This window comes from Propithecus coquereli, unplaced genomic scaffold, assembly GCF_000956105.1.
Source record: "Propithecus coquereli isolate 6110/MARCELLA unplaced genomic scaffold, Pcoq_1.0 Scaffold45, whole genome shotgun sequence".
NCBI lineage: Eukaryota > Metazoa > Chordata > Mammalia > Primates > Indriidae > Propithecus > Propithecus coquereli.
In genome coordinates this window covers 10,173,670-10,174,058 of record NW_012150285.1, presented here as the reverse complement: position 1 = coordinate 10,174,058, position 389 = coordinate 10,173,670, and positions in this window count along the sequence as shown.

The following is a 389-nucleotide window of genomic DNA, read 5'->3' as shown; positions in this document are numbered from 1 at the left end:
GGATCCAGTAGCTAGGGAATGGTTTTGGTAGGTGGAAAAAGAAAGTATGCCAAGTTGATTCCAAATTTATAATCCTTAATTAAAAAATAAGCCAAGGTCATGTGTATACTCCAAGGCAAGTGTACACAAGCGATAGCACATTAGGTTCCACGCAGGCCCCACTGTCCTGGAGAGGTGGACTGAGTACAGCAGGATGATACACTTTTATTGATTTTTAACTGACTCAAAATTTCTTTCTTTCCTTTGAGAAAATGGATAATTTAAGAATAGAACTAAAAGTTTGAAGTAACTAATTTTCATGTTGCTGTATTTTCCATAATAAAATTAGAAAGTGTTTTTTTAAGTTCAAGGGCCTTTTTACTTGGTGCTATTTATATAATCAACTAGAT